Source organism: Cyanistes caeruleus, chromosome 9, assembly GCF_971803275.1.
Source record: "Cyanistes caeruleus chromosome 9, bCyaCae1.hap1.1, whole genome shotgun sequence".
Lineage (NCBI taxonomy): Eukaryota > Metazoa > Chordata > Aves > Passeriformes > Paridae > Cyanistes > Cyanistes caeruleus.
In genome coordinates this window covers 26,292,056-26,313,835 of record NC_141709.1, presented here as the reverse complement: position 1 = coordinate 26,313,835, position 21,780 = coordinate 26,292,056, and the positions used below count along the sequence as shown (strand labels likewise).

General features: G+C 47.0%; 1 long non-coding RNA gene across 1 annotated transcript; it reads left to right on the top strand.

Moving 5' to 3' along the window:
• Positions 1 to 17,463: 17,463 nt before the first annotated feature.
• On the top strand, positions 17,464 to 20,541 carry LOC147651723 (uncharacterized). The gene is made up of 3 exons (XR_015273652.1): positions 17,464 to 17,812; positions 18,548 to 18,689; positions 18,777 to 20,541. It is a non-coding gene; the product is annotated as an uncharacterized LOC147651723 (long non-coding RNA).
• The last annotated feature ends 1,239 nt before the right edge of the window (positions 20,542 to 21,780 follow it).

The following is a 21,780-nucleotide window of genomic DNA, read 5'->3' as shown; positions in this document are numbered from 1 at the left end:
TTCACACTGCCTCTCAAATGCCACTTTTCCTTGAAGTCCTGGTTGCCTAAATCCTCGTCCCACTGCAGACTCCCACTGTGATTGCTTTGACTAACATAGCAATAACCAAATTCAGCCTTTTCTGCCTGCATGTGTGTGTTTAACCCCCAGCTGGGTGCCTGAAGAGGACAGATGTGAATTGTGGGTTCTCAGGGACACGGGAGGAGCAGGGCTGTGGGCTGGGATGGGTGAGGACTGTGGGCCTGATTCAGTGTCCCTGGTGATGGAGGACTGGAGTGGATTATTTCAGCTGATCCTGCCCAGTCCTGGGTGGAAATGATAATTAATTTGTGGTGCAGGGGAGGGCTGGGAGCTGTATCTGTGTGTCTGGGATTGGTGCTGTCACCTTCCCGTGCTCGTTCTGGGCTTAGCCCAACATGGTCTCTTGGAGATGAGTCAAGGAGGGATAGCACAGCGAGAATAAAGAGGATTTAAGAGCCTTGCAAATTCACCTCGTCAAAGGGCTTCTCTCCCATGTGCAGCCAAGTGATTTGAGATGAGAGGAAATCTCTCCATTCCAGGCAGCCTGGCTGGTTAAAGACCTGAGAAATGAGCTGGCTAAGAAGGCTCCAGTGACAATGTGTGTAAAATGAAAACCTTTTCCCTCCAGAAAGGATTTTTTTTTTTGGCCATTAGGAAAAGCTCCCAGGAAAGGTTTTTCTTTTTTAAAAGTGGGACCAGAGAGAAAAGCACAGAGGAGGTTTTGCTGAGCATCCACTGCCACCCTCCCGGACTTGCAGCCTGTAGCATTCCTGCCACAGCAGCTGCTCTGCACTAACCTGGGCTCCTCTTTCCATCTGGAAGAATAAACCAGAAACATTATATGAAATGTAATTAGCTTTTTCTAATTTCCAGCCCAAATTTATCTGTGGCTGGTTTATTTCCTTATATCCTTTTACCAACAATGGTTTTTAACCAAGATACCTTTTAACTTCCTGGAAATTTTTATCCCTGAAGCATTTTAGGTTTACTGCAGATCTCCTAGAGCTTTTCTTTTGTTAGACTGAGTTGGCTGACTCCTTCCATTCTTCCCTCCCGTGAAATGCTCACCTTTGCCCAGGAGCCCTACTCTGCTTTATTCCTCTGATTTTGGCTCAGCAGCTCCAGGAATGCTCCTGAACACCCATTCTTTTGCAGGACTCTCAGGTCCACAGCAAAGCACAAACCTCCCAGGTCTGTCTTGTGCAAGAAATTGGGCATTTTCCTTGGATAAGGAAAGGAAGAGGAAAAAATATCCCTGAAAGAGCAAAAATACCCATGAAAATGTGAAATTTCCATTTGCAGAGTCCCTCTGCTAAAAAAAAAAAAGAAAAAAAAAAGAAAAATAAAAGAGAGCTTTTATGTCATTAGTCTCCATTGAATCCATGGCAAATGTGCTCGATTTAAAGGCTGAAAGGCTGTTTTGCTCCAGCTGTCAGATGCTGTCAGCTCAGCTGAGCTTCCAGCAGCCGTGGGAGAGACCCTCAGACTCTGCCAGCAGCCCCACTACAACATGCTCTAGGAGAGGTTTGAGTATTTGTTTAAAACTCCTGGGCTTCAGCCTGATGAGCTCCTCGTTTGGGGTGGCCTCAGAGCGATGTGCAGCCACAGCAGATGTCCATCCTCTCCAGCAGCTCAGCCCTCTGAATGCATCAAGGGCATGGGGCATCTCCCTGCTGCTGTCTTGCACAGTTTGCTCTCACGTTCTTCCTAAGGAAGCCAGGAGCTTGGCTTCTTTAATTTTAAAATGAATTTGAAGGTCTAGGTAACTGACCCCATGCAGTGGAGGCCAGTCTAGAGGTTGGTGGTGTCCCAGCTGCCCCCAGTGCTGCCCCAGAGAGCTCCAGCAAGGAGGTGAGCCCAGCTGAACCCCCCAGGCTGCAGAAGGCAGCTGAGCCATCAGGGCTGGGCAGCAAGGATTGCTCCATACAGGCTCCTTCCCACAGCTCTGTTCCATCTCATTTACAATGCCTGGGCAGAGGAGATTGTGCTGTTTCCAGCAGCAGATCTCCTGCTACTCATCATCACCTTCAGCGTGTCTCTGCAGGACCTGCACACACGGACAGCGTCAGGCCTGGGAGGACAGATGATGTTTGTCAAGGCATCTATGTGCACAGAGTCCCCAGGAGTTTTTCCAGGGAGCCCAAAGTCATCTGGAAATTTTAATTTCTTGAAATTGGCCTGTCCTGAGAATACCCTTGTTCTCATGATGCTTTTGCCAGGAAATAAACTTCCCAGGTTCCCGATGAAATTTCCGATCCAAACACGTGAGCGTTGCTCTATTACTCAATCCTCCAGGCACCCCTAAAAAAAGATCTTGCTGAACTCTGTCTCCACATAGGGACCAGGCTTCAAAGGCAGCTTTGGGACTACAGCTCCTTATCAATCAAATCCAAAAAAACAGATTTCTCCACAACAGTGCTTTTAATGAGCCATGCCTCTGAAGATCTGTGTACCCTCCCCAAACTATCACAGTAGGTCCCTCCTGCTGAAATCTTCGCTGGAGTTTCCTCAGATCCATCTGCTGTGACAGTGAATACAACTCCATACATAGTGCTCTGGCCTGGTGCCAGATGGATATTTGATGAAGTTATAAAGTCAGACAGAAAAATGATTTCTTTTGCTGGCACGCAGGCAGAAAAGATGCTTCTATTGGAGACAAATCCCTCTCTGTTGTTACCTCGGCATGAGAAATCAGTATGATCTATAGTTCATCTTTTTATCTCCAGCTGAGCCAGGCAAACATGATGCTATCATTAGGAGCTGATCCGCCTTCTCCCATGGCAAGCAGCTGGTGCTTTATCCCGTTTGTTGTCTCCAGGTCTCTGTACTCTCCATTTGGAGGCAGATTTTCCACGTGGGAATGACGTGCTGCTGGCAAACCCAGGGGTTCCGGCTTCTGCAGCTCGCTTAGGGGTGGGCACCTCACTGCTGCCTGCACCCCACGGCTGTTTGTGAAAATCAGTAGCCAAATTTGTTTTCTGGGAACCTTTCACAGGGCCATGGAGTTCACTGGATTAAAAGAACCTTTACCTGGCAGCTACAGCTGCACCTGGGAGTGGCAGAGCTGTTTGCTCCAGAGAGGTAAACCCAGAAAACTCCCTGGGGCTTCCTTTTCAGATTCATCCCTCATGGTGGTCTACAAATGGCTTTGCTTTCTTACCCTTTGTCTGAAAACACCAACCTGTCCCCAAACGTTTTCTGCATCCTTGCTGGATAAATGGATTCTTGTGGCCATAAATCTCTGGAAGTCTCTGAGTGTGGTCTGACACCATGTAGATGACTAGCAGCCCCCTCCATGCCCCTGGTGTTTTGTTGTGTGGGTGCAAGTAGAGCAGTCCCTGCTCTGGGTAAAGAGAAAGACAACAGGCAAGAAAGGAAATTGAGACACAGAGCTGAAAAGGGGGAGCTCAGCTTTTCCCAGGGAAAGAATAAAGCCACAATTCTCGACATCTGTAACATTCCAGGGCAAGCACTTCCCTGCCTTAATCCTGTGTTGGGTGGGGATCCACCTGCTCATGTGTGCTGGCTTCCTCTGAAGGAGAGGGAGGAAACACCATCTCTTTTCCTGATTAAACCCCAAATTACACCTTTTGGGTGGGCCAGATTCAGACACTCAATAAATGCATGTAGATCCTCTTGTTCAGGGCAGCAGTTTCTGAGGGTCAGAAACACAGAAGTGGGTTTTCTCTTCAGGGAAATGAGGGATGAAGTGACTGAGTGATCCTACTGGATGTTGTTTTCCTGACTTGATGCATTTCTCTGGCACAAGGCTGAATTTCCCAGCAGCTCTGGGCTACATGTGTTTTCATAGAGCCTCATTAAATACATAGCTTCAGTTCTGAAAATCACATTTGTTCTAAATAAGAGCTGTCTGCTGGGAGAATTAATTCCTCTGACTTAAGTCACCTCCCTGGAAGTGATGCTGTTGTCTTCGATTTCATGGCTTGGATGATTACACTTTTCCAACACGCAAGAATAACGAGATTAGGGAATTTGTGGCAATGAAGGCAAAGAGGAGGGACTGGCTAAGGAAAAGGGAAGAGAAATTGAATTTTCCTGTTAAAAGAAAAGGAAAAGCCTACTTCACAGAAACAGTTTTGCTTTGGGGCATAACAGTGGGGAAAACTCCTTTTGAACCAAAGTCTCCTATTGAACCTATCAGGTTTGTTGCCACATTCAAAAAGCTTTGTGATAATGGAAGTTACCAGCTACCCATCAGCAAGGCTGTGGGTAACCCTCTGTCCCTGTGAAACAGGGAGGAAAATCCAGGAGTGTGTTTTCCCTGAGGATTTAGGCAAGCTAGCAGTGAGCCTGTGGGCTTCTGGCAGGGTGTGGTTGGTGGAGAGGCATTCCAGGATGTAGGGGCACTGGGGGGCTGCCAGACCACACTTAAACTGAATTTGTCAGAGTTTGCTGGTTGGGAGCAAAGGTGTTTGTCAGAGTCACTTTTTACACAGGCAGATAGTGATAGAACAGGGTGGAAGTGGTTTTAAAAGTCTTTTTAAAACTGAAAGAGGAGAGATTTACATATTATTATTTATTTCTTCTTCTTCTTCTTCTTCTTCTTCTTCTTCTTCTTCTTCTTCTTCTTCTTCTTCTTCTTCTTCTTCTTCCTATTACTATTACTATCACTACCACTACCACTATCACTATCACTATTACTATTACTATTACTATTACTATTACTATTACTATTACTATTACTATTACTATAATTAATTCTACATTATTATTAAGAAATTCCTGACTCAGAGAGTGATGAGGAACAAGTTTCCCAGGGAAGCTGTGGATGCCCCATCCCTGGAAGTGCTCGAGGCCAGGTTGGATGGAAGATGGAACCCTGAGCAACCCAGTGGTGGCATCCCTGCACATGGCAGCAGGGTTGGACCTGGATGGTGTTTAATGTCCCCTCCAGGGCTGGAATTGCAGCCCCACAGATTCTATGACTCTATTCTGAAATGGGGATGATCTCTGCCCGTGCACACCCCACACTCCTACTGCCAAAACTCAAAGGACCAGCCAGCTGACGTTCCTCTGTGACGCCAGCAATGGGAAGAAAACAGCCCCTTGGGAGGGACAACTGCTAAAGGGAAAGGCTCTTCTTTGGTGACACTGGGAACACTTTAGCACTCGCAAAATCATTAGGTTTAATGTTTCTGTTATTTTGCTGTCAATTCTCCTAATGGCGCTCCAGCAGCATGCAGTTGAGTGAGTCATAGAAGTAATTATTAACTAGGCAATGGCACTGAAAAGGCATTCAAAGTTCAATTCAGCACCAGCCCCAGTCGATGTGCAGGGTGTACATTCATTAATGAGCAGGTGCTAAGTGCGTTTGCTGAAGAGAGAAAAGGAGAGAGCCCATTCCATATGAAATATTTTACCTCATTATTCCCCACAGGGAGGAAAAGGTAGCAGCAGGTGGAGGGAGTGAATAGGAGTAAGGGCATACATCTTGTTCCTCACATTTTTAAGGGCATTTGAAAGACAGGCACTCTGGGTTTTACTACATCAGTGCTCAGACTGATGCAGGGACCCAGAGGTGTTGGGATCCGTAGGAGCAAAGCACGGCAGGAAGCTGTTCCAACAAAACTTGGGAGTCTGAGTGGAAGTAAACAGGCAAAAGGGATGTTTTGGAGCTTGGGAACTGGATGTACCAGGAGATGAAATGATGTGACTAAGGTCACATAAGGATTTGGAGGCAGAGGAGAAAACACTGCTTAGAGTTAGTGCATCTTGTGACTCACCCACCAGACTTCCCCTTTTCCTAGATGTGCTTTCTGCTGCAGGCACATGGCCACCCTTCCAGACAGACTTGTAGCTGGGGTGACAGAGGTACATCAGCTCCCTCCCAGTCATCTGTCCTTCCTCTGCCCAAGGCTCAGTACCTGCAGGAAAAAAGCAGAGCAAAAGTTCACAGCAACAGTGCCACAGTCTAGCCTGGGAGGCTGGGCTTGTGTAGGACTTCTTTATTCTGGGGTTTTTTTCCGAGTTCTAGGGAAAAGGTTTTGTTTCAGTTTGGAGAGCAGGAGTGATAAAACACATTTCTAAAGGCACGAAGATGATATCTGCTGAGATGAGCAGCAGCTGCCTGGAACAGCAATTACAGACCCTGCAGGTGTGTCATGGGTCTGGCCAGGGCAGGCTCCAAGTTTGCATTTCATGAGCGTGGATCTGTGTGAACAAAAGTGGAGTCACTCAGAGGAGGTGATGGGCTCTCTAGAGTGAGAACAGCAGTGATCTGTGTTCTTTCATGAAGTGTGAAGCAGGGTGATGGTGATGGGATGGAACTTATCTGTATCAAGCCACCAGCAGCTGGACTGAGTCCATCCCCATGGCCACAGCGGGGAGGTGACCAGCTCGTGTGTCCACGGGAGCAGAGCTGTGGCAGACAGCTGTGGCTAGGGCTGGACAGCCTTCTCCAGGGCCTTGGGGATGCTGTGCATTCTACCACAGGGCTCTTGCACATCACCTGGCAGCCAGGGAGGGCCTAAGAGCCTTCTTGCTCTGCCCCTGCAGCAGGTCAGCCTTTGCACTGGAGGTGTCATCAACACAGGTGGGCTCATGGTGAATCCAGATCACATTCACAGATCCCTGATGCTCTCTGGTGCTGTCATGGGGTGAGGGAGCCCTGGGGGAAGGGGATTCACCAAAAGGATGGATTGAAGGATTGAACTGGTTTTTTTTGTTGTTGTTTTTCATATGAGTGAACCACAAAATACCTCAAGCTCAATTGACTGTCACAGTTTCATCATAATCTTCTAACCTTGCCTTTCCCCTCTGTGTCCAATATCCCAGACCAATGATGGTCTTGCAGAAAAAATGTAGTGGAAACCAAGGAGTCTCACCAAATATGTAAGTCTCAGGGAATCAACATATTCTAATGAAACCTGCTTTGGTGATGGGTTCTAGACAAGCTCTGAGCAAGGTTTCACATTTTAGCTTCATGGGTTATTTGGACTGCTGTGATAACTCTGCTTTTAATTGAAAGCAAGCCTGTGTGGGCTCCTCAGATTGTTTCCATTCAGACTGACACCTCCAGTCACCCCTAAAAGCCGAGTTCCAAGGCAGCAAAAAGAGCTTTATAGCCTTGGCTTTAATTAACTCCCTACAGCAAGAGACACTTCGCTGTAACGCGCCAGTGGCTTTCAGATACGCCATTTATCAGCTCCCTAAATGCAATCAGAGCCAGTTTGATCCAATTAGGCAGTGGCAGTACAGGATAGCACCCTGCAGCCTGTGTGCAGCAGCACTCAGCACAAGGAAATGCAATGCACTGCAACCTCCCCATCTAGGACACAGTGCCATCATCCTTCCATGAGATCACATCAATCCCTCTCTGTGATTAAGGTTAAAGTCCTCAAAAAGCACTTCAGTGTTTGCAAAAGGATGAGCATGTAACTCTTGCATGTCATGTAGACAAGCCCATTTGTCTCTTCCAACCTGCAAGGGGGTTTATGGTGCCAAGAAATTTCAAGGATCATCCATATTCAACCCCTTGCCATGAGCAGGGACATTTTCCACTACACCAGGTTGCTCAAAGCCCAATCCAACCTGGTCTTGAGCATTTTCAGGGATGGGGCAGCCACAGCTTCTCTGAGCAACCAGTGCCAGTGCAACCATAACCTTTTCCTATCGCTATCTGCCCATGTAAAGGTCTCTCTTGCTCTGTTTTATAAGCTCTCTTCAAATACTGGAAGGCTGCAGTGAGGTCTCCCCAGAGCCTTCCCTTCTCCAGGCTGAGCCACCCCAACCCTCAGTCTCTCTTCCTACTCTGAGCATCTCCATGGCCTCCTCCAGATTCACCCCAGCAGGTCCCAACACCTGCCCCTTCTGACCTTGAGGACTTACCTGGGGGACATTCTGTGAGCTGGGGAGGGTTTTCTCCTCATCAGCTGAGGCTGCAGTGGGCACACAACAGGTGTTGGAAAGGTCTCATTGGTGCATGGATTCTCCCTGTTGTGTTTTTAATGGTGCCCATGGAGGGACCAGTGAAGCTGCTGTTCCCCCATTTTCTGTGTGCTTTTGTCTGCACAGCTCTTTGCTGGTCTCATTATGGGTTCTGTCTTTTTGCCAGAGTCCAATCTCTACCATCTTAGGCCAAACTTATAGGGCCAAATTGCACCCAGAAACACCCAGCATCACCTCAAATGATGGTGTCACCCCTGAGCATCTGTGGTCACCAAAACTGTCAAACCAAAATTTCCTGCAGCTATTCAAATATAGGAAGCCTTGCACTACCTTAGATAAAGTTGTGCAATTTCCCCTCTTCTTACAAGAAGGAAATCAGCCACCACAGGTCAGATATCTTGCTTCTCTCTTTGGTTTTGGCCCTGGGGAGCTGACTCCATCCTACATCAATCTGTTGGGCTGCTTGCAAGTCCATCCTCTTTAATGCTGAATTAATTTGCATTTCTTTTAAGTGCTTGTGTTTGCTTCAGCAGAGAGGCTATGAGTTATTGCCTGATCTGCTTTTCTGTTCAGGAGGTTACAAGGGCCTCATTAAACAGGACAGAATATGCAAAATGAAAGGTGACTTACCCACTGAGTAATGCTGAAGTTTAGAAGCACCAGGCACCAAGACAAGAGCTCTTGCATCACTGCCTGCAAAGCTTTTTGCCCTGAGTTCAGGGCTTAGATAAAATTATCATTAAGCCGTGAATTTACCTGGAAACTGACAGCCTGAATGACTGACACCCCAGCAGTCAGCACATGAAATAGATCCCACTCAGGTGAGCACCAGCTGTGCAGAAAGTGGGTTTTATCCAGACTGATTGATGAGGAGGTACCAATACCAGGAGCTGTCTTTGATTTGATTGAGGGATGAGGCACCTTAAAGCAGTGGCTTGGTTTTGATGGATGCCAGAGATCAGATTGTGAGGAGCAGAGCAGATCAGGTGGGATCTGGGCAAGGAGAACCTCGATGCTGCAGGAGATGCACTGGCAGAAGAGCTGAGAGCCAGCAGGCACAGCCAAGGGGCTGGAACTGGGGCTGGGGATTAGACCAGAAGGGTTTTCTGCTGCCTCTGATACATCAGGTGGGAAGTGTACCCAAGAGGACCATTTAGGCTGGGTGGTGCCAAGGTCTGCTCTGAGCAGCTTCACCAGAGGTTAAAATCAGATGCACTGAGCACCAGGGGGGCTGGAGTAATTTTGGCACTGGGTGCAGTGGTTCTTGCAGCAGCAAGTGCAGCTACCAGTGCCTGAGAGATGCTGTGAAGGTCCTGGGGCAGTGAAGGCAAACCAGCACAGTGCTGGCATTTGGCAGGAAGAGACAACATTGATTATGAGTCTCTTTTCCCACTGAGTCGCTGCTTCCCACCAGATGAAACCAGATTTATCACCCTTGGAGCTCCTGGGCTATTGGGCTGCTGTCCTGTCAGCCTGGTGAAGCCTGTGCCAGGTCTGTCCCTTCTCTGATGCCCAGAACAAATCCCCAAGTGTCACCTCCTTCTCCTCTGTCCCTGCTTTGTTCCCCTCTGCCCACAGCTCAGGGGACAGGGCAATGAGCTTGTGAACCAGGGAGCTGCTCTCCCACCCCCCACACACCTTTTTTTTTTCTTTTCTTTCTCTTTTATATTCCTCTTTTAGCTTTATCAGGCAGTCTAATAAAATATATTGTCTCTCCCTATAAACCTTGCCTCCAGAGACATAGCCGCACTGAGGTTGCTATAACAACAACCGAGCTCTCTGCCAGCAAGAATTGAAGGGAAAAGGAACTGGGAAAACCAAGGGGGAGTTCAGCAGACAGACCCCCCTGCATGTGTCACTTTACCCCTGCGAGGGGCAGGATGAAGCAGAGGAGCAGGAAGGAGAAGCAGCACCTCTAGGGGAAGAAGGGATTAGAGCCCCAAAATCTGCTGGGGATGTGCTGCAGGAGCCTCCCCACCGAGCACACAGAGCAGATCTCCCGAGTGAATGTCTGCCCTGCTCAGGTGGAAATCCAGGCTCAGGAACACCCTGACATTGGCAGTGCAGGTCCCCGGCCACTGGGCTGCTCCCAGCATCATTCCCAGAGCAAAATCCCCATTCCAGCCAGGAAGGAGGTGGGTGTCAAGGACTCTGATGGGCAAACCAGGCACTTTCAGAGGATAAATGGATGCCACATCCTCCTGCGACTGCAGTTGGCCAGGAAAGGTTTCCCCTGTCCCTGAGCAGGGATGCTGAAGCAGCAGGAGAGGGGCTGCTGTGGTTCCTTGGGCTGAGAAGAGCCAGGGAGGGCTCAGGTGAGGGAGAGGGTGTGGAAGTGGCTGGCAAGGGCATGCAAATGTTTGTAGAGGATGCTTGTCCTAGAAAGTAGTAAATTAAAAGCATGAAAAAAATGGTAGGAAAGCTTATCTGGAGTAGCTACAGATGCCTAAAGGCAGGGACACTCTTCTCCATCATTCTCTGCTATTTTTAGCTGATTGCAAATGCCACAGCGAAGCTCCTCTAACTCCATCAGCCAGGGATTTATTCTAACCAAATCTTAATTTTTCCCTCCCAAGTTATGGATTAGGGGCTCTGAATTGTTAAACATCTGAGGATTGCCAAGAATAGTGAGTTGGTTAAGCGCCCTGAGAGCTGGGCATTAAAGAAAGTTAAGTTATTGTTCTCGGATCCACTGCAGAGATGAATATTTATGGCTCAATCTAGTTTCCCAGAGTCTCATCATTTCTTATGTCAACTGTATTTTATAGAAATGTCCACAGGGAAGGAATTGACTTTTGTCCTGGGCCCAAACCAAACAAGCTAAAGCAGCGATTATTTGGGTTTTGAAACAGTGGGATAATTTAATCTCAACATCTATCGACCTCCTTCTGCACTGGAATCCTATGGTTAAACATCTGCAAGGCAATTAATAGCCTAGAGCACAAATTCATTATGGAGTTATCAATAGATACTGAGTTTTAGACTGAGGAAAAAAAAATATAATCTGATTACTTTGGAGTAAAAAATAATAAAATGCAACTTCACTCAGCTAAAGATACATCTAAGGCCATGAGGGAGCTGCTTAGCAAGGTTTGAAAAGCAGATCCATTTCAAGCCACATGGTTCCCAGTTTGGGACAGACATGGGTAAATCTTTCAGGAAAATAGCTGGTGTTTCCCCCAAAAGTCAAATCTTGATATAATAAATTTAAAAACATAGTTAAAACTTGGGGAAACAGTGGCAAAGCCTGGTGTTGCTGACCCTGATCCCTTTAGCTGGGGACGAGTTTTGTGAGCCCTTCCCTGGCTGAGCTCCCTCCTGGAGGCAGCTGCCTTGGGTGGTGAGCAAAGTGATTCCCATATCAGCTAATTAATTGGTGCAATCTGTTAATGAGCTTTATAATGTACTTTGTGGGCCATCTGGACAAAAGATGATTTCGAGGATGGCTGCAGCATGTCCCTGTCTTTTATTAACTGTAATGGTTAAATAAGGACTAATTAGGGGGGACACACAAACCAGTTGGAAAGGGCTGGGGCTCTCACTGGTGGATCTATCATCAATGAGTGGGAACTGCAGCTAGCAGGGAAATCTGTGCCTTTCTGAGCAGGATGGGGGAATTAATCCATGCTGAGCAGCATGGCAGACCAGACCATGCAGTGGACCCAGGGCAAAGCCCAGGGTGCAGGAGATGCAGGGCAGTGGCAGGACTGCTCCTCCTGGTTTCAGGCACTGTGGATGCTTCACAATCCTCCCCCTCAGCAGCTTCTCGGGATCCTCCTGCCAAAATCTGGCCCATACTTCACTGTTGTGGTTGGAAATCTAAAGGCAGAGGGCTGTCAGTTGTTTAGAGCATTACAGTGCAGTAATACAATAATCACCAGGTGCCTGGAATATTATTTAAATGTACAAAACAAATATTACAGAGTGGGGATGTAAAAAAAGAACAACTGAGAAGAGATAGACCCAGGCAAAGCCAGAGAAATCTCTTCTCTCTGGCCCCTGCCCTTGTCTCAGCCCCGAATAAAGTGATGTTCATCTCATCCCTGTTTGTCAGAGCTCATTTCCATTGCAAGGAAATAAAAAGTGCTCAGCTCTAACATCTAGCAGGGAAATACATGAGTATCTGGAAGGGAATCTTCTCAGTCAATCATGTGCAATGTAAACCCTTGGTGAAAACACCCAGGATCCACTTTGCAAAATGACCCCAATAAATGACAAAACAATATGCATGCACTCTTAAGGAAGTAAGAGATTAAACAAAGACCTAGAGCTTATAATCATTAGTGCTTTGGGGCAGGAATTATTCACAGTAAAAGACACCTGCCTGATGTGTTGTTTAGCAGTTTTGCAAGTTTTCTCATTTCCATTTCCTAGACAATGCTTCAAATTTGTTTGTAACCAGAATAATTTGAAAAAACTGGTCCCTTCTATGTACATCCTCTTCCACTTAGCAGTGAATAGATCTGCATCCACAGCCCATTCAAGCAGAAATGGCTGCAGAATGGTGGCCACCCAAATTAACAACTATTTCTTGCAGTTGTAACCCAAAACCCTCTGAGCTGAGCAACTGGCATCCTCCAGAAGACAGCCCTTTTTAGGACTTGGATTTAAAAGCAGTTTGGCTTGGATTCTTAGTGTCAATATACTCCCCTGAGGAGGAAAAAGCTCAGTAGCCTACTGTCAGATTGGGTGTGGGAAGTGGTATTTGTCAGCAGTGAGAATGCGGACCAACCTGAGTCATGGTCCTGAAACCTTGGGATTGGTGAGATTCCTGCTTCTGGGGGCTCATTCCCTGCAGGAACATCATCTGTATAAAAAAACAGCACCTGCAAGGACTCCACAAATACGAGAGTTCCTGCACCCCTCAGGCTCAGTCTTTGCCTGCCCTCATTCACCGGTTGTTCCCAGTCTCCACCACACAGACTTTCATTCAGCCTCTGAATGATGAGCTGCAAATACAAATTGCATTACACCACAACTCTAATCCCTGTTTTTTATACCTCAGATTCTCACCAGGCTTCCTCTTAAAGCAATAGGGATGCTTAATAGGGGGCTTGATAATTCTGTGTGGGGTGGAGTGATTGGAAATGAGCACCCCTCCCTGTGAAAGCAGCACTTCCAGCTGGTCACTGCCTCTTCCCACTGCCCTGAGAATGAATGGAGCTTTATTTATAGGCAAGGCACAGAGCTGAAGGCCCAGGATGAGAGCTTCCAGCTCCAGAGAATAGAAATAATATCTGTGATTGACCTAAATGTCCAAGGCAACCGCTGACAGCCTAAACAGAGCACAGGAGCAGAGCCTTTAATGAATAAACGGAAGGAAATTTATACCCAAGGCTGCAAGAGAAGTCCTTGGGAAATAAATCCCCTCAGCCTTTCAGCAGCAATTGCTGGAGGTAGATGATCAGATCTCATCCTGCAAACATTCACAAAAAATTACACAAACCTCCCCGAGCAAGGCAGAGCTTCTAGACCAAAGCCTCTGACCTGACAATATGCAAACACCAAAAGAGATCCTGAACTGGCATTTCAGTTCCCAAATTTTGCCTGGGCCAGGTCAGAAATATCTGGGACACGGCACTGGGAGGCTGTGAGCCTTCAGGGTGGCCCCAGCAGCTGGGCACAGCACAGTGGGGAGCTGCCATCAGCCAGGGGAGCCCTAAGCTCAGCCTCTGGTGAGTGATGGGTGATGCCCAAGCATTTGATGCCTCAACAACTTCACGCATCAAGGTGAGAGCCAAACACTGCTGGAAGAATTTTCCTGGAAGCAATTTAGAGCACAGCAATGCAGATCTGGGGATGTCGGGGAGTTTCTAGACTCACAGAACAACCCTGGAGGTCATTTATTTTATGGAGGTCATTTATTTTATGGAGGTCATTTATTCCCCATATCCCACCTTCATCCCTAAAATCCTTCCCCAGACTTGACAAAAAGCAGCACACTCCTGACACCCCCAAGCCAGAGAGCTTTGCTGCAGCTGTGAGGTGGAAAAGCCCCTGGGGCTGAACTGAGACCCTCAGACTCAAATATAACCTTGGCTAAGACCTGATGCTGCATCCTGGGCACGGAGAGCTGTAGGAAATGTGAACCCTCCTCAGAGCAGAGGGAAAGGAGGCAGCTCTCATTGCCTGTGCTACCAGAGGGAGCTGGTAGGTGTCACTAGCCAAAAGCACAACAGAAAAAAGAAGAGCAGGAATGTCCAGTTCAGATTTCCCATCCAAGCCTTCACTGCAGGGTCGGGGTGTGCATTTTTGGCACAGCACAATACTGGGGGAAGCACAGATACTGCACCAGGCAGATTGGGCTCATGATTCAGAGGTGGCCAGAGCACTGTGGTGTCTTTTGTCTCCAGCTAAAGTTACTGTCCACAAATGGTATTTGCTGGTTGCTGAGAGCACAGCTAAAAGCAGAGGGCAGTGGGATGGGTTCTGGTGGCCAGCATTAGGATAAGCAGATGTAACAGCTGTCTTTCAAACTTTGCAGCAAAATGTGAGTGGCTGTGACAGAGTATCTGAGACAGACACACTCTAATCCAGCCCAGCCTGAGCTGACAGGAGCTGGGCCACAGCCTGACAGTCACTTCCAGCTGGTCTTAGTCTGCCCCACTGCCATGAAGAGGGTCCTGCCTCCTCTGTCATAGCTGACCCCTTCCTTCTATCAATACCAGAAACCTCATTCTGGCTGAAAAGTCCCATCTGATCTCCTTTTCTCCCCCAAAAATGTTAATTTCCTGCTGGATCCTTTAATAGCATCCCAGAACCATAGATTACTCTGAGTTGGAAGGGACTCAGAAGGATAATTGAGTTCAACACTTGAATGAAGGCAGCTCCCTGCTCTGTCCCTGCCATGTACATCCACTGAGGAAAACTCCAGCCCTGGCCACCACAGAATCCATCAGGTCTTTTTTATTCCCATTTTTTTTCCCCCTGTGCCATCTCACAAGCTTGGACTTCTGCAGCCTGTGCTCTGAGCCGTGGTTATTGCACACAACTTCCCTCTCAAACACTCTGACAAGTAATAGAATTACCCTCCTTCCCCAGCTCCTCAGCCAGGAGCTCTCCAGCTTTAATGCAGCGCTCAATTCCTGCTCCCTGGAAGAAGAAGGGCAAGAGAGGGGGAGACAGAGCAGAGCAGCCACAAAGAGGGAGCTGATAAAGGCTAATGAATTTATAGGGATTATAGCAATCCTTCAGCCAAAGCCAGGGACCCACATAGCTACACAAGCCCATGTGATCTGCCTGCAAGAAATCACTCAAAACACAGGTTCTTTTTGCTCTAATTATTAAAAGTCATCCTGTCACTCTGCTAATTATGGCTGGCAGCAACAAGAAGACAGGGTAAATATTTCACTTGGCTGCAGGTGGACAGACGTGCTGTGACCCCAATATGCTGTGACCCCAATATGCTGTGACCCCAATATTCTGTGATCCAAATATTCTGTGACCCCAATATTCTGTGATCCCCCACATCTTGAAAGCAGAGGAGCATTTTGCCCAGGCCAGGCTGAGCCCTGCAGCCCCAGCTCCCCAGGGCTGATGCTGGGGGCCAGCAGGGGCTGGGAGAGGCCGTGCTGGTGGCAGTAGGATCCCAGTTAAGATGCTAAAGCTTATGGGATGCAGCGGGTCCTGCTCGGATTTTGGTCTCGAGAGCAAAAGGCTGGGGCTGTGCCTGCTGCTCGCATGGATTTGGGCAGCAGATGGAGCTCGCTCCGCTGCTATGAGCAATTCCTGGCATTTCCTCACCCTGGGCTGGGATTTGGCTGCTCTGAGGCTGTGGGTGCCCTGGCCCTGGCCAGCTGAGGACTGCCAGCTCGCCCACAGCTGGGACAGGGGTGCCACCCCTGCTGCATCTTCTCAATTTGGGTAAATCCCGACCATCTCCGTTTTTACCGTGTTTTTTCGTGGTGTGGTTGCGCTGCCCACTAAGATTGGAGTCCCTGCCCCACTAGGCAAGACCTGAAGGAGATTTGGCTACCCAAATACCTGGCCCAAATGGCAAGCTTGAGGCCAACAGGTTAAAAGCTGAGCTCCAAATGTTCCCATTGAGGTGTCCCACCTGACAGAGGCACTCTGGTCTCCGGCCACCTCTCGAGGACAGGAAAGCTGTGGCCATGGGTGATGGATGTGGCAGTGCTGGAGAAACCCTGGCCTTCTCCTCTGGCCATGAACTCACTTCACCAGCCCTGGGGTTTTGAATCTAATAACTTTTTTTGTGTGTCAGGTCATCATAAAATGCCTTGAGCTTAAAGGGCAAGTTAATCTGTTATTTTGTCTTTTAGTCCAGTGAAATGCTTTTTTTATTATTATTTATTTTTATTTTCACACATTTGCATGAACTTCAAGGCACAAAAAAGCACAAACTTCTTTTTTTCTTTTTCCTTTTTTTTGTTTTTTCTTCTTTTTTCTTCTTTTTTCTCCTCATCTCTGCTGGTTTTGTCTGGGATAGAATTAATTTTCTTCCAAGTAGTTTGGCTGGTGCTCTGTTGTTGGATTTGTGACCAGAGCTGTGGCCAGAGGGGGATGTTGTAGCTATTGCTGGACAGGGCTTACACAGACACAAGGGCTTTCCTGCTTCTGCCACCTCCTTCTGAGGAGCATGGGGGTGCACAAGGGGTTGGGAGGGGACCCAGCCAGGACAGCTGGTGACCACAGTGACCACAGGGGTGACCCTGACCATGTGATGCTGTGCCCAGCAATAAAAGCAGTGTGAAGAAAGAGGAAAGAGGGATGTTTGGAGGGATGGTGCTTGTCTTCCCAAATCACTTTTACACTTGATGGAGCCCAGCTGTCCTGGGGATGCCTCAGCACCTGCCTGCCCATGAGAAGCAGCAAATTAATTCCTTATTTTGCTTTACCTGCACACAAAGGTGTTAAACTGTCTTTATCTCAGCCCCATGAGCTTCCTCACTTTTACCCTTCCAGTTCTCTCTCCCCCATCCCACTGGGAGGTGGTGAGCTGTGGTTAACCCACACAACCTCACATTCTCTGGGAAAAAACAGCCTCCATTCACACCGTTTTCGGAGTTCCTGAGCAGACAGTCGAGTTTCTCCCATCACCACCTGCCCACAAACACCTGCATCCAGAATTCCAGGCCAGCTGCTCCTGGGGGCTGAGCTCCTCCAGGCTTCGTGGCAGTCCCTGGAAGACGCGGTAGATGGCACTCCGAATATGACATTCCGGGCTTAAAACTTCACTCCTGAAGTTAAACTGAAATTAAAAACCTGGAAAAGTTCAGGAGAGCTTTAAGCCTCTTAATTTAAATACAGATGCTGAACGTCTGGAAGAAATTCCTGACACTGGAAGCTGCTTTTCCCACCTTGCTCAATAAGAAAGGTTCCATCCCCCAGTTATCAGCACAGGTTGGGTGTGGGACCCCTGAAGCAGCAGGTAACCAAACAGAGATTTGGGGGGAGGCAGGTGGAGAAAAGGGCATGGCTGATTTCATTATCACTAATAATAATGAGCCCTTCTCTCTAAAAAAAGATCTCATTGCAGAAAAGACCTGATATAAAGCTGGGTGGGGAAATGGCATTGGATGTGGGTGCTTTTCTGGTGGGTTTCAGTGCTGTCTTCAGAGAGGTGCCACATCCCTGACCCATTTCCTTGGCTGGATGGAGGAGTCTTCTGAACACCTCAGCCCCACACAGTCACTGGGACTCTGCTCTGTCCCTCTGCTGAAATGCAGTAGGAGGCATTGCTGGTGATAGAGGTTTGACAAAAAGTAGGCAAATTATGTCTAATTGATTCTTAAATCCTGCTGAGCAGGATCACGAAGGTACAGTGCCATCTCAGGTACTGAAACAGCAGGACAGAGATTCACTTGAGTCAGGGTTAGCTGTTGACTCCAGAAAGAAACTGCTCCCATTGCAAGTGCTCCTCCAGGTATCCTAACTTTTACTGAATTTCCACTTTTTTTTTTTTTTTTTCAGGAGGTGCAGTGATCTTCATGTGTTTCCAACAGTGTAGGTCAACAGACTCTGTTACATATTTTTGGGATGCAAGAGTTAAAACTAGTTGTAGATATTCCTTAGAATGTGACACTTGAGGGTTTTTTAAAGCAAATAAGCTGTTTGTAAATGAAACGAAAGGCAACTATATTTTTTAGTCTGTTACTAAACTCTTTCATCTCAGGGGGAAAAAAATGAGAAAAATACTATTATCCTTGTAGTATTTTGACTTTTTTCTCTACATTTATTTAGCCAAATATCAGGCAAAAGGCATAAAATCATCTGATACTAAGCTTAGGTTCTCTGAAGGTGAATTTTTCCCAGGTAAAATCCCCCAGGAAGCAAGGCAGGGAAAAGTCTCTTTGACTTTGAAGGCTCTCACTTGTTCTTCACACAGGCTGCATTTGGGGAATGTTTTCAGCAATGTCTGGTCCAAGATGGCTTTGAGGTTAGAGGCACCCAAATCCCACTGAAAGGCTTTAAAAAAAAGAAACATGGGAATAGTTTCTTCATGGATAAGCAATATCCTGGTTTGGACAGCTTTCCTTGGATTCCAGCAGAAGAGGAAAGATGCTAAAAAACCATAGGATTTGCATGCTCACACCTTTCCTAGCACTGGTGTCATTGATGCTCCAGCCACCTGAGACCTTTGTGCACATGTTTTCCACAGAGCTGTCCAGCAGAACATTCATTGGTGCCTTTTTGTGGGATCCACCAAGAAAAAAAAAAAAAAAATCCACATTTCTGCATCTCCATCCGAAACATGAGCAGCTAAGCCACGGGGAGAGCAGAGCAGCAGCCCTGCTGCAAAGGTGATGTACAACCTTCAGGTCTGTGCGTGCCTTAGCAGGTCTGAGGGAGGCTGGGTTATAAATGTCTGCTCCTCTCTGTTCTTGCAGGACATTTTATATTCTGCAGGCTGCGCCCTACTTCAGCGAGCCAGGTGCGAGAAACCTGATATTAAGTAAGCTGGGGAACTTGTGTTTCTTTCCTAATGGGATTCCAGCTGTCATTAATCCTTTCCTGAGATGTGTGTTTCCAGAAGAAGGCGTGGGCAATCAGCAAGACTGATGTGCTGCTTCTTGGATGAACTATGCTCAGTTGCCATGGTGTGGAAGGCCCTGCTGGGTTAATTCGCTCTGCAGAGCCAGATCAAGGAGCCATCCCCAGCCCAGAGGTTGTGTGGGGAAGGCAGCATTCCCTCATCCTTTGTCTGGGGGATGGAGGCTCAGGAAGAGCAGGTGACTGGCCAAAAATGCTGTGCTGAAGTAGGCTCTTCAGTGGCACTACATGGAGATGTCCCACTGTCTGATTCATTTCTGATACGTGGGTTTTAGAAAATTAAGATCCTCAGAACAAAGAAGTGAGTATTATTGGGTATTTTTCCCTCTACTGGGCAAAACCCACAGTGAAATTCTTCCTGTGCTGCAGGCCAGGAGTGGTCAGGACAAGAAGAGCCAGTCAATGTGTGAAGGGAGACAGGGCTGTGGCTCATTGCTGACCTCATGCTGTATCCCATTGTCCCAGGAGGACCCAAGCAGGATTTGGCACCCGTGCATGGCCTGGCACAAACCCACCAGGTCCCTCTGTGTCCCCTACACCTTTGTCCCTCCCCTGCCGTGTGGCTCAGCCTCACCTCTGTATAGCAGTTCAGCTCTTCAGGCTGGAGTGAAGGATTACCAGAGGTAAAAGCTGTGTCCTGCCTCTCCCAGCAGCCACTCAGGTGGTCTCTGCAGGTTGCATCCATGTAGGATCCCAGATCTCACATTTGGCCGTGGTGGTGAGCCCTCTGCCGTAGGCAAGGTCAGAGGGGAGGCAGGTGGCTTTTGATCTTCCCTCCTATTTTCTTTCTGAGCCTCGATTTACTGACAGAATGCTTTGTGGTTGTTTTTGGCAGGAAAGGGGTCGTTTTCACTGAAGACAAACCTGCCCACAGGGTTGCAAGCTCTCCAAGACCAGCCTAGCTGGAGAAGAGAGCTCCTACCTGAGTGGGAGGAGGGGAATAACTGGGTTGGGATCTCCCTGGAAGCCCAGGGCACTTGTCAGGTGGCAGCAAGAGCTGGAGATGTTCCTGGGTGCTGCTCAGTGGGTGTCTCTGCTTTTTTTTTTCCTGTATAAACCTGCAGAGTCTTGGGGAGCACAGGTATCTTTCAAAGAGCAGAAAGATTTGCAGTGGCAGAAATCTACTTCACATCCCTTTTATACACATCAGCCTTCTCACAGGGGTTGTTAAGACCTCCCAAAAGCTTCTGTACAGCAGAGTAGCTGCTGAAAAAGCGCTGATATCCAGGAGGGTGACATTTGCACTGAGATGTGCTTACCTCTTCATTGTGTACCAGAGCAGAGAGTAACTAAATCAAACCCACAGCAAAATTCCCAGTGCCACGTACACCATGATCAAGGGGAATTTAGGGGCTTGCTGCACTTCAAATAAGACAACAAACCTGCATGCCCCACATAAAGGTCCTGAATACAAGCACAATAATTTGCTGAAATTCTTCTCCAGCACTCTCATGTTTCAGCCACCACATCAGCAAATATTTAACAAGTCTGGGGAAAAAAAAAAAAAAAAAAAAGACAAGAAAAATTAATAGGATTTAAAAAACATCTTTAAGTACTTAAAGAGCAGCTTACAATCAATTAAAGACCTCATAAACACGAGAATATAAACAATACCAAAAATTTTCTGCACATTATAAAATGATTTGCCATAGAGTGGCTTGCGTGAAGAGATTAGATATGCTTTGCAGCATAAAACATTATTCTGTAAAGGCATTATGTTTCAGCAAATACACCACGCTAATTGTATTAGAGGAAGCTCAGGTGAAGCATAATTCCTGGATTAAAAAATTTGAGACACAGGTTAAACAATATGTGTTGGTCAGGCTGCTTGAAATTTGCTGGCAAGTCTGAAATGGGATTTATTTTTTTTTTTACATTGATTGAATTACTGATATTTTTTTGGTAGTCTCTAGGGTTTGTTTTTTAAGGGTACTACAATTTTGAGCCAATATAATGGAATATATTATGTATATGAAAGCAGGAAAAAAAAAATTGTTCTTATTTCAGTATTTAAGCAATCTTACTAATGATAGAGTTGGAAACAAGTCTTAACATTGCTGTTATTCTAAAAACATTTTCCCACTGGCAAACTCTTTTAATTTACTTAATTATTTCTCAGACCTGAAAATAATTAACACTTTCTACAGTGGACTTAGGAGAAATACAAACCCTACAACCATCCAGAAGAGGTTTTTGGCCAGCAATGGATATGATCCACATCTCAGGGCTGGGGCTGGGTGATGCATCGTCGGTGTCAGTGAATTTTTCAAGCATTGGTGTGTGGCAGTTCACTCATGTGTGCAGAGCAGGTGTTTGCATGTGCTGGCACTCACTCTTAGTGCTTTTAGATGAGCCAGCCTTAGCAAACCACTTTTTAACTAAAACCTCTGCTTCACCCACCCACCTATACTCTAACTTCATCTCAAACTTTCTCAGATGGAACAGGGAAAAAAATCTACAGAGTGAAATAACTTCTTTTTGTTAAGTGATGTGCACTGACTGTAGAAGCTGTGGGATGCAAAGAAATTCATTAGGGTTCCTTCACCCCTATTTTTTGACGGGGAGCACAAGCACAAAAACTCCTCACTGAAAAAAATTTCCAGACTTTGTCTTGTCAAAACGATCCTGAGCTGGTTTTGTATGACAGGAACCCACAATAAATAAAAAAAAAAGACAAAACACAAGAAAGAGAAGAAAAATGGCAGTCACCCTGGGAGGAAGCTTCCCAGCGTATGATAAATTGGAAAATGGACATACAGAACATGCTGACATACATTTTTAATGGCCCAATTGCTCAATTAATTCTTTCCCTTTTCCCTTTTTAATGTGAAAATCGTCATA